Here is a 12,000-nt window from a genome sequence, read left to right on the forward strand (position 1 = left end):
CAAATTACTTTTATTCCAATCCACAAGGACCAATGTGCAACAGAAGCTTTAAATGTCAAAAGGCATACATTTTGTTTTCTAAAATATTCTCGAAAATAACTGATTAATCTTCTTGGAATCAAAGCAAAAGCTAGCAATTTTGTTTTCATTTAACATGAGATTTCATACCTGTTTAATATGCCGTACAGCTGCTTATAGGCTCCTTTAAATAATGGATTTTTCAAACTCAGTCTTTCAACTTTTCATCTTTCATGTTATCTTAATAATAATACTCGAATTCAATCGAAAGAATCTACAGTGTTCTATTTTACTTGAGGATTAATAAGATAATCTTGTCAACACTGACTTCATCTTCTAATGGTTATTTTCCCTTTTCTTAATTTTTAAAAATTTTCAGTTTAATACCCAGTCCATGTGAAGCCTCATCTCCCCAGACCACAGAAGGGCAGGTTAGTGACCTATTCTCATGTTTTGCCCTGAGTTACTCTGTGGCCAGCCACTGGATGGCAAATAGGAATGTTTCCATGTTAGTAGCTTTCTTATTTCTGTCATTTTTTTTGGTGAAGTGTTAAAAACGCAAATAATCTGATACAGATTAAGGAACACAAAGCAGCAGCCCAAACTCCAAATCCACAATGTTGAATAAAACACATTAGGGGTACAAGTACATTGCAATAATTTCATTTGAAGGAAAGAAATTGAAAAATGTTTAGCATATTTTGACATTATGCCTAAAGTATTACTGAATTCTGCAAGTCAAAGCAACTAAACTGGCACTCTGTGGCAGTCATTAAACAAATTAATTTAAGCTTGTAAAAAGAACAGCAGAAAAGGTAATTGAAAACAATCTGAGGTGGACACAAAGAAATTGACATTAATATCCATTTCCCATACCCACGATCAACAGGGTAGGGTCAGGGGAGCTAAGAATTAAAAATTGTGAGCTCAACTCATCTTGTACTTGACTGCAGTCATTTTAATGATGATGGGCTGCATGATGTGTATGTCTCCATGTTGGAAATGCAAAGATTAGATTAGATTAGATTACATTACAGTGTGGAAACAGGCCCTTCGGCCCAACAAGTCCACACCGACCCGCCGAAGCGAAACCCACCCATACCCCTACATTTACCCCTTACCTAACACTACGGGCAATTTAGCATGGCCAATTCACCTGACCTGCACATCTTTGGACTGTGGGAGGAAACCGGAGCACCCGGAGGAAACCCACGCGGACACGGGGAGAACGTGCAAACTCCACACAGTCAGTCGCCTGAGGCGGGAATTGAACCCGGGTCTCAGGCGCTGTGAGGCAGCAGTGCTAACCACTGTGCCACCGTGCCGCCCATGTGCCTATCCAAGAGTTGCTTAAATGCCCCTAATGTATTTTGAATTTTGTCTTCTATGACCAAACCAATTTTATATCCATTTGGCCACCTACTCCGGATCCTATGTGATTTTTGATTTTGTACCAATCTGCCATGTAGGACTTTGGTACAAGTAATCAAATACCTTACTGAAGTCCACATAAATTATATCCACAGCCCTTCCCTCATCAATAATCCTCGTCATCTATGAAAAAAATTCAAAAAGGTTGATGAGACATGACCTTCCCCATACAAAACCATGCTGCCTGTCACTAACTAGTCCATTTTCTTCCAAACATGCATATATCTTATCCCTCAGTATTTTCTCCAAGAACTTCCCCACCACAGATGTCAGGCATACCAGCCTATAATTTCCTGGATTATCCCTGCTTCCTTTCTTAAACAAGAGACCAGCATTGACTGCAGTCCTCTGAAACCTCACCTATGGTCAAAAAGGATGTGAAGGTATCTGCTAATGTCCCAGCTATTTCTTCCCTTGCCTCTCACGGTAACCTGGCATAGTTCCCCGGGGATTTGTCTACCTTAATGCAATTTAGGATACACAAAACTTCCTCCTTTAATATATTGACATTCTCTAGAGGATTCATAAAGTCATCCCTGATCTCAACAGGAATCATATCCTACTCCTTGGTGAATACTGATACAAAGTATTTGTTAAAGGTCTCTCCCACTTCCTGTGGCACCATGCAAACTTCTCTCCTTTGTCCTTGAGTGGACCTACTCTTTCCCTTGCTACCCTCTTTCTTTAATACATGCAAGATATACATCCTAGAACATTTCCAGCAGATTTGTGAAACATGATTTCCCTTTTGTAATTTCATGCTGACTGTGTTTGATTCCACCACTATTTTCTAAGAGCTCTGCTATAAAATCTTTGATAATGGATCTCCTCCATTACCAGCGTCACAGCCACTGGTCCATAATTCTCTGTTTTCTCTCTATCTCCCTTAATAAATAATAGGGGAATATTATTCACTCTCCAAACTATGGTAACTGTTCCAGAATTTAAAAATTCTTTGAAGATGTGCATCAATGCATCCACTATTTTTGAGGCCATGTCCTTAAGTACTCTGGGATGTGGATTATCAGGTCCTGAAGATTTACCAGCTTCTGCAGGCTTACTCTCATACTCTATTTTCCCCTTCTTAATCAAGTCCTTGGTCCTCCTTATCTAATTTCTAAACTGTTCACAATCCTCAGGTCTACCGTTTTTTCTTTCTTCTTGCCAATTTATATGCCTTTTTTTTGTTTCAAATACAATATATAACTTCAGTATTATGGTCTCTTGACTCTTTTCCAATTGTGTGCCAGACAGGAGCGAGCAGCTAGAGATGATGAGTGCTATGTGAGCCAGGAGGATCAGGAATGCTCTACCCAACCACTCAAACTGTGGATTCTTCTCACTGACATATTTAGCTACACACCTTCCAAGCCTTCACCTCTCCCCTCCCCCCTCCCCACCCCCACTCTCAAGTCATCGAGCCCAAGATCTGCCAAAACCCTCCTTCCCAAGCCATGATCTTTCCTTCCTGCCCAATTGTCAGTCTGGGTATGTCTTCAATCTGCAATCTGTCTCAATACGATCAAGCTGCAGAATTCAGCAGCAGGCTTTCCTGACTCATTGACCAGCCTCTCAATCGAGCCCGCTGCTGGGTGGCACATGGAATCGATAACCATTAGTGAGTTGCTGCCTTGAAAAGGGAGAAGACAGCTTACAGGATTACTGGGAAAGAGCAGAAAAACAGGACTAATTAACTCTTTCAAAGCATGAGAAAATGTGATGGGCTAAACGTCTTCTTTCTGTGGTACAAGTTGCAATGAAAGCTGTGTCGAATTAAAGTTTCACAGGTTATGAGCTAAACTGAGTATCTATTCATCTGCTGGGATTCTGCCAAGTTTCTCAGGAAACCTCACAGTACCTTTAGTCAAACTCTCACAATAACAATCAGACAACTATTTTTAACATATTGCACTGTGTCTATAGATATGGCAAAATGTCTCAAGGACACCCAGGATGCTGTCTCTGTTATTTTTCCTATTCCAAAAGGAGTAATATTTTTGTTAAATATTATAAATAGCCATATTGTCCTTGCCCATATTTAGCTGTTATTATTAATGAATTTGCTATGCACCTTATAGCTTAAATCACGGTATGGTTAAATGATGGACTATCATTTTCTGAAGACCAGACAATGGCATGTCCAGGAAGCTAAATACAGCAATACAGATTTCTGTTTGACCCTGGTTTTGCTGTACACCAATCCCAGCTCACCCCCCAACAATCACATTTAGTTTGTACCAAGTGAGAACTGATTTATGAGAATCATCTGAGGAAATAAAAGTTGCAATAAGAGCAGGGAAAAGATTAATCACCTTTGGGCCTGATATTATTTTCATATGCTCACTTCCAGCAAGGGTGTGTGGTTGGTAATTAGAGTTGGAAACTCTACCTGATTCCATCCCCATTAACGTAGGTGTGCTATGTTTATTTAATGTGTCCGCATATTACTGAGGCTGAGATACGTATGAACTGGAGATTAAATATGGGATCATCCTAGTACATGTGGCTCCGATACTCATTTGTGCGTCAGCACCCAACTGCGGTTGGTCCTTTAAAGATCAATGTGAATCAAGCTGTGTGACTGGTTTTTTAAACCCACTATGAGGATGTGTCCAGAAAACACAATTCATATCAATGAGGAATCAATGACTGACATATTTAACCAATCCATTGTATTAGAGTTCAAATTCATTTTAACCGTGTGCTTCCAATATTTTCTAATTTAGTTCAATAGACCACTGCAGTATTATGATCAAATGTGTGGTTTATTATCAGTGTTCCATTGTTTATATTTTGCAAACATGTTGCAGCATGGACTAGAAGGGATCAAATTCCCTGGCTTGTTGCATTGGATCGCTGATGTAGTTATACCCAGAGCCCAGTAGAATAATTCAGTCTGATATCTGGGTGTACAAAGTCAGTGTCCATTTGGCCTTTACAAAGCTATTCAGTCAGAGGAGCCTGGTTGAAGAGGAAAAAACTCCTGTTCCTGCTTTCCTCTAAAGGATCTGGAGTGGCGTGTTGCACTGAGTGAGATGATGCATGTTAACATCCAGATTTGAGGCTGAGAAGGAATGGACTGCATGGAGTCAGAGATTGGACACTCCACCTTCCCATTGACAAATACATTCTTGGATGTACAACAGGTATGGGCAGTTAGTCATCTTAAATCAAGTAATTGAAGCACAGATGGCCCCACCCCATCCCAATCTCAAGTAAAAGAGATGCTTGATCCTACAAATTCAGCATTGTAAGGCACAAAGCATTACTACCTGATGCACGGCCTGCACATTCCAACAAAGATTTTCTCAATCTACCACTGCAGGTTTGGCAGAGGTTGGCTGAACCCTGAATTAATGCAGTAATTGGTGAGAAATGGATGATCACACAGTTATTGCAAGGTTTCCATTTACATTAGAAAGGCTGGAGATTCTTTCTCCCATCCCCCTCTCTTCACCTTTTACTGATTTTTATGTGGTACCAAAGTGGCCTCAAGTCTATACCATGTGAGTGGTAGTCACTGAATCAATGTGTAAATCAATGAGCTCCTCCCCCAAATGTCTTCATTTCAAAACCTAAACATTTGCTGTAAATATAAAGCACAAAAAGAATGTTGTTATAATTGTGAAAGATGTGAAGAAGGGTAGATGATTGACAAATGTTACAATGTTTAATATATATGAGTTGTCTTTTTTTATATATATATGAGGAAAGAGCAAAAGTGATTACAAGAAAATAGCCAAGTGGTTCAGGTGACGCTATTCACGACCAGCTTGGATTTTATTTAGTTTTATAGAATTTGATACAACTCTTAATTCAGGCTTACAATGTTTTCCAGCTTGTTTCTGTTGTGTATTCAGTGTTTTCACAGTACACTGCCAAGTCTAAGCAAGAGATAACTTTGTTTTATTTAAAAAGACAATCTCTTCTTTATAATAGGAATATTTTCATCTTTTGTTCACATCAAATCACATAATGAATGATTACACAAGTAGTACATTAAAGATTTGCAAAATGAATATTTTGGTTGGCATAATATAAGAATTCTGACATAAGGATAATACTTTTTAACAATTACTCTAACTCCATTTATAAATAAAGTATGATTTCCCATGATAATTGCAATTTAAAGACACTATAACCCTTATTTTTGATGTTCCTTGTCCCTCAGAGGGTATTATGTTTGTCCTTTAATTATTTGATGGCATGTTTCTGCAAGGTTTAGAATAAATTAATCAGTTTCTCAATGCCCCCCCACCCTGTCATTAGATCAGAATGAATGGCAAATGCACATGGCTGCCTGAACTGTAAATAGGGATTTTTTTACCTGACTGTATAATCTTGAAAGGAAATATCTGTAGGGCATCAAATGGTGGAGGAGATGGAATAAGATATTACTTTTGGTGCTATTTAATTTCTTATGTGGAAGAAGATGTATGTAACAAACTAGAAAGTGTGCAATACAGTCACACTGGAGTTAGCAGTGCCATGAATATATGGATAAAAATTTCTTACTCAGATGTGGAATATTTTCTATCACTGAAGATGTAATTGACCTTTGATAACTTTAAGGATAAGAACAGAAGAACTAGAAGCAGGGAGAGGCAATAGCTCCTTCAATTGCATTGCCATTTAATATAAGCATGGCTGATATCACTTAGGTCTCAATGCCATTTTCCTGCCCACTTTCCATAATTCTTCAACTCGTTACTAATTAAGAATCTGAATTTCTCCTTCTTAAATTTACTCAATCTCCCATCATCCACTGCATTCTGAGGTAGGGAATTCATAACCCTTTGGAAGAAGTAATTTCTCCTTGTCTCCATTTTGAATCCACCACCCCTTATCCCAAAACTATGATCTCATAGAGTCATAGAGTCCTACTACATGGAGACCGGCCCTTCAGCCCAGATTGGTCCATACTGACCAAAATGTCCATCCACGCTAACCCCATTTCTCTGCACTTGGCCCATATCCTTCTAAACCTTTCTATGTATTTGTCCATATGCTTTTTAAATGTTGTTAATGTACCCGGCTCAACCACTTCCACTGGCAGCTCATAACACATGCATACCGCCCTCGGTGTAAAAAGGTTGCTCCTCAGATTCTCTTTTCTTCTTTCCCCTCTAACCTTAAATTGATGCCCTCTAGTCCTCGATTTCCCAATCATGGGAAAAAGACTGAGTGCATTCACCCTATCCATGCTTCTCATGATATTATACATTTCCATAAGATCTAATTTCTTGTCTAGATTGTCCCACAAGTGGAAAAGTTCTATTTATAATTACTTGGTCAATCCCTTTTTGCAACTCATAAACCTCAATCAGATCCCTTCTCATTCTAAACTTGAAAGAGTATAGGCATACATTTCTCCACTCTCTTCACAAGCCAAATGCCTCATCTTTGGAATCAATTTAGTGAATCTCATTTAAACTGCCTTCAATGCAACTACATGCCTCTTCAATAAGGAGACCAAAACTAAGAAATACTCCTAGTGCAGTCTCATGAATGCTTTGTACATAAGCAGCAATATTTGTTTACTTTTTTATTCTATCCCTTTAGTCAAAACTCCAGTTCGTAGAATCCCTACAGTGTGGAAGCAGGCCATTCAGCCCACATCAATCCTCCAAAGAGCATCCCAGACCTAGCCCATCCACATAGCCCCACCCATCTAGCCTGCACACCTGGATACTGGGCAATTTAGCATGGCCAATCTATCTCACCTGCACATCTTTGGAATGTGGGACTAAACCGAAGTACAGGAGGAAACCTCAGGGGGAGGATGTGCAATCTCCACACAGACAGTAGGCCGAGGGTAGAATTGAACCTGGGTCCCTGGCACTGTAAAGCAGCAGTGCCACTCCTTATTTGCCTTTCTTATTACTTGCTGTACCTGCATACTTGTTTTCAGTGATTCATGATGCTGGTGGAGGAATTCAACATTGTATTATCTTGGAGTTAAAGTCTCGCCTGAAAGACAACAAAGTTTGTCAAATAAGGGAAGCTGCAGCAGAGAATCATACATTAATCCATATGATGATTAATAACAGGCCCCACTTTTGAACTTTTCAGAGAACTTAAGTGATAGGATGTTCCATATTGGGAACATGTCAGGCTGTGTTAAGAAATGGGGAGAAGGTTAAAAACCAAACTCTTCAGTGTGTGGTAAAAGTAAAAGCTCTGAGAATTGGGTTTGCTCAAGAAGGTATACCTAAAAACTGTAGACTGAAAGTTTACTTTTGTCACAAGAAGGTTTACCTAAGAACTATAGACTAGAAGTTTAAAACCAAGTCTGTCACAAGTCAAGTCAAGCAAGTCAAAAGGTGTTCTCTAATTTATAATGTCCTGACTGGAAAAGTTTGCCATTACCAGTGAGTTTCACTGAGAAGGTGATACAGATGATGGAAAGTTTTGCTACAAGATAAACTATCACCTTTTTCATCTGGTAAGGAAGGCATATCAATTATTAGCCTTAATGACATAGAATCAACATTCTCACTGATGTTGTCAGGTGACTTGAAATTCTCAAAAATGTTAATTGAATTAAAAGGTATTTATTTGGGCTACCAATGAAAATTGTTTACCCGTTCCTTTATAAAAGCCTGTTTAAAATGTTGTTTAGTTACTGATCCTGTTACTCTGGGTGTTATTCCAACTTTACTCATTGTAAGTCTTGATTTTTTAAAAATGGAAATAACCTACATGGGGAAAATGCATTACTGTCTTCAATGATTTCAGGACATCCTGTACAGGATGTTGAAACTGAAAATGTACAGAAAAAGCTGGGTGACTTGAAAGACCCAACTGTCATTTGTTTTGTTTAAAGTGTGTCCATAGTTATAAAATTGGTATGCTAATTTGAAAATGGCTTTGGAACATTAGGATGCAAAGAAAACATTAATAGCAGTTTTATGTAAAACCATCTGAATAAAAAATGTAAAATCAGCACAAGCAACATGATACAGAGTAGCTAGCAACAGTACTCAAGGTTAATGATTCTAAAAGGAAAACAAAAAAACATTCTGGAAGCTATTTTCTGAACAGCCTATAAAACTTTTATATTCTTTTGGTGTCTAGAATTAAGAAGTGGGATTGCACTGTTTCATATAGGTTCAGCAAACCTTCTTTGATTTGGTATTTAAGCCTTTCTTTATAAAGACCATTCAATATGATATACCTTACAACCACAGCTTTGTCAGACAATTGCACACAACCTGGTTGTTCACATAATGCAATCACTGCTGCTTCCTTGAAGGTGATCCTATGCCAAAATCACATCATTTATTTTGAAGGCAATTCTAGAAATTTCCTCAAGGGGTAATTTTATGATTTTAGGTGCTCCATTTTCATTTGCATTAAGAGTAACAAAACCTTCTGTATTTGATTTGATATATGAGACATTTGGACACATCCAGAAGCAGAAGTAGAAGGATTCCATTAATATCCTCAATTCTAAACTCCCAATAAACAGAATTCAGGAATGCAGTAATTTCCTGAGCACCATAATATGCAAATTGGCATAAGACAACATGCATCAGATAGCAAAAAAAGCTTTTCTTTCAAACAGAAACTGACACACACCCATACACAAAATAAGAATATTATCCTAAACATACCTGAGGTAGACTGGTGGGGTCATATCTGATGTATTTCCATTGCAAATGCACAAAGTTGGCATATTTTAATGATGATCCTATTTACTGCATCTCAAATGTCAAAAAAGTAACAATTGGCTTAGTTACTGTTGCAATAGTTCTCTCCATATAGCAGATTCTGAACTTAAGCCTTAAGCTAGAGATTCTGCATTCATTTCATTTATGATTTCAAATTTTCTTAGCTACTAGTTTGATTACTATTCCTGTATTAATGTTTTTAAACTGTAGCCTTTCCTTTGCAGCCTCCTTCTCCCCATTTACAAAAGTATAAACTTTTCACTGTACTCATTGAGCATATGTGACAATAAAGGCTATTCTTTTCTATTCTATCCTGACCTTTGCATATTCATTTACCCTTTTCACCCATTTGGCTTTCTGTCTTTATTCCTTTATAGGCAACTGGTCTTCCCTAATCCCTCCTTTCCCCCAAGCCACCCTGCACCATCCTTCTTTCTCCAACCTTGCAAGGTATCCTCCACCCCAACTTCCCCCATTTTCAAACTATTTGCCTCATGTCCCCCACCTCATAGCGGGGAGAGTACCCCAAGATCCAGCTGACAGCAATCCCCCGACTGGGTGATGGCAACCAGTAGACTTGGCCAATGGCATCCTGATCAGGTGATGACACCATTCTCAGTAGGCTGATGGCATTCCTAGACTCAAGCCATTGCAATGGCTGAGGGGCTGAAATCACCCCCAAGCAAACATCCTGTGCCCCATCTCCTTGCCCAGTCTGGACTCAGCCCCCAGTACCCTACAAGAAATAGACTCAGTCTCAGGTACCCTTCAAGGCCCAGATCCAGTCCATAACAATGTTATCCTGAGGCCTATTTGACAACAATCCCAGTGACACACTCACCACAGCCACTTATCTGCTCCACCAGTCACAATTTTATTCTCCCCTGCATTTACTGCTGATATTTTTCAAAGATTTATTTATTTATCTATTTAATGTTAAAAGATGTAAACACAGTAGAGAGCCAATTACCTACATTTCCAGCAAACAAAGACAGGTGGCAAGTGTACAACTGCATTGTGATGAGCCTGGATTCAAAATGATGACTTGAGTGACTGCCTGATAGAGATAACAGATAATAATATTTTTTTAATTATAAAGTATTTTTTGTTTTGACAGGCATTAAGACCATGAGACCATGAGACCATAGGAACAAAAATTAGACCATTCAGCCCATCGAGTCTGCTTCACCATTTAATCATGGCTGATAAGTTTTTCAATCTCATTCTCCTGCTTTCTCCCCGTAATCCTCGATCCCCTTTACAATCAAGAACCTATCTATCTCACTCTTAAATACACTCAATGACCTGGTCTCCACAGCCTTCTGTGGCAGTGAATTCCACAGATTCACCACTCTCTGGCTGAAGAAGTTTCTCCTTATCTCCATTCTAAAAGGTCTTCCCTTTACTCTAAAGTTGTGTCCTCAGGCGCCTCAGGTGCTAGTCTCTCCTACCAATGAAAACATTTTCCCAACATTCACTCTGTCCAGGCCATTCAGTATTCTGTAATTTTCAATTAGACCCCCCCATCCTTTTAAACTCCATCAAGTATAGACTCAAAGTCCTCAAACCTTCCTCGTATGTTAAGCTGTTTATTCCTGGGGCCATTCTTGTGAACCTCTCTGAACGTGCTCCAAAGCCACTACCTCCTTCCTGAGATATGGGGCCCAAAACTTCACACAGTACTCCAAATGTGGTCTGACCACAGTCTTACAGAGCCTCAGAAGTACATCCCTGCTTTTATAATCAAGTCCTCTTGAAATAAATGCCATCATTGCAATAATTATGGAATTACAATAGTTTTGACAGTGCAGCTAAAGCAGTGAAGGACCATGGGATCCCTTTTGAAAATTTGTATTTGTCACAAAATGAATATTGTTGATGGAATTATATAACATTGATGATTCCAAGTAAGTTGGTGCTTTGTTGGTGGTGGTAAGTATGTCAGGTCAGGACAAAAAGGTTAATTAGTCATCATATTATTCACACTGTCTCTACCTTCACTACAAAGAAGTAATCATTGTTTAAAACCCCTGGTGTTGAAGAACTAAAAGATATTTCAAAATTGATAATCCATTGATTGTAAAAGAATTATGAGAGGAATTTCAACAGCAGGTACTTAAAATGATTGTGATTTCTTTTCAGCTTGCTGCTGCTTTAGTTATGAAGTTTTGGTATTTACTTAAGAAAGAAGTTGACTTCTCAATGCTTTTTTTTCTAAAATTAATGTCAAATAATTACTATTAGCCTTATTTTTCTTTTGTAATCTCATTGTGTCAATTTCTGTGGATTCCTGAATATATTTGTTCAAATGGTTAGTACTGAATGCTTGGAGAGATTAGAATAATTATAGTCGAAATAGCTGAAATAATAACACAGGACAGTCTTTAACCACACTTCATGCACTTTTCTGCAGTGTCACAGCTGCCTTCTGCTGAACTGTCTGGCCCCAGGCATTAACCTACCTTTCTCTTTCAGGTGCTGATGTACCAATTGGTCATTACCACCACATTTTGTTTTATGTTCCACAATTATTCTTCACAAGGTGTTCCAGGGATGTTTGTTTATCATAGTTCTTTTGTTAGTTTACTTGTTAAAATAAATATTAAATCTGCATTAAATGACTGTTTGAAATGAGAAAGATGGCAAACTGTACAGCTGGTATGTTTACCCCTATGTGAATGCATTAAACTTTACTCTTGGTTTTCCTGAAGAACAGTCCAGAGGGCTAACTTGACAGCTAATGGCAGGTCCTTCTGGTCCATTGCACTGACCATCTGACAGAATACAAAGTCCATTGGTCCATGTAAACTGAAATGACATTGCATTCAAAAATCACTGGTTGAATTGAGCATTTGCAGCTGTTTGCACAATGTATTTG

Source organism: Chiloscyllium plagiosum, chromosome 9 (genome assembly GCF_004010195.1).
Source record: "Chiloscyllium plagiosum isolate BGI_BamShark_2017 chromosome 9, ASM401019v2, whole genome shotgun sequence".
Taxonomy (NCBI): Eukaryota; Metazoa; Chordata; class Chondrichthyes; order Orectolobiformes; family Hemiscylliidae; genus Chiloscyllium; species Chiloscyllium plagiosum.